The sequence below is a fragment of the Chrysochloris asiatica genome, unplaced genomic scaffold (genome assembly GCF_000296735.1).
Source record: "Chrysochloris asiatica unplaced genomic scaffold, ChrAsi1.0 scaffold00138, whole genome shotgun sequence".
In the NCBI taxonomy this organism is placed as follows: Eukaryota; Metazoa; Chordata; class Mammalia; order Afrosoricida; family Chrysochloridae; genus Chrysochloris; species Chrysochloris asiatica.
In genome coordinates this window covers 6,794,096-6,795,122 of record NW_006408656.1, presented here as the reverse complement: position 1 = coordinate 6,795,122, position 1,027 = coordinate 6,794,096, and the positions used below count along the sequence as shown (strand labels likewise).

General features: G+C 42.1%; 1 protein-coding gene across 1 annotated transcript in view; it reads right to left on the bottom strand.

Moving 5' to 3' along the window:
- Window positions 1-1,027, bottom strand: part of FAM186A (family with sequence similarity 186, member A) — a 73,623-nt gene that overhangs the window by 35,492 nt on the left and 37,104 nt on the right. The gene's annotated exons all lie outside the window — the stretch shown is intronic.

Below are 1,027 nucleotides of genomic sequence, written 5' to 3'. Positions count from 1 at the left end.
TGATACAATAGTGAATAATTGTTATCAGGACTGATTGTGATGGTTGGAAATGTAAAGGTAGACGTTTTATAGCAAGGAAGGGAGTAATTAACTTTCCAGTCTAGGAGCGGAGGTCCCTAGGACCATCAACGGAGAAGAGATGAGAGCGGGACCCTTCCCAGAGAAGCAGCAATGCCTGAGATGGAGGCAGAGATGATGACGTGGAGCGATGCAGCAGCTGGGGACTTTAGATCCAGAGAGGGAGAGGGACTGTGTGCTAAAGACTGGGCAGGAAGGGTAGTGTAGGGGGCAGACTTGCATGGTATACCCTTTGGTTGGTTGATGATTCATGGAGGGGATTGGAACCATGACAATGAAATGATACATGAGAGAATGAATGTAAAACTAATGTTCTCCCATGTAAACTATCATATAATGCACAATAAAACTTAAAAAAAAAAAAATGATGGAAATAGTCTAAATGACCATCAATGAAGAGTGGATAAACAACTTTGGTACATACACACAGTGGAATACTATGCAACATTGAAGAATAACAATGAATCTGTGAAACACCTCATAATATGGATGAACCTGGAGGACACTGTGCTGAGTGAAATTTGTCAACCACAAAGATACAAGTATGAGACTACTATTATAAAAACTCAAGAAAAGGTTTTCATGCTAAAAGAAATATTCTCTGATGGTTACCAAGTGAGGGAGAGAAGGGTGAGTAATTCACTTACTAGAGGGTTGTTGTTGTTGTTTAGTGCCATCGAGTCGATTCCGACCCATAGCCACCCTGTATAGGGTTTCCAAGGAGCAGCTAGTGAGCTTGAACCGCTGACCTTGCAGTTCAAACAGCTTTGCAGTCTAGCGCATTAAACCACAGCGCTACACTAGAGGGTAGACACATGTTAACTTGGGTGTTGGGGAAGGCAATATACAGCAAGAAAGAGGTTGGCATTATTCTGAATGATGTAGACAGGTGGAAGCACAGGGAGGAATGCAAAGATTAAAGAATAAATGCTCCCCCCACCAAAAAAAA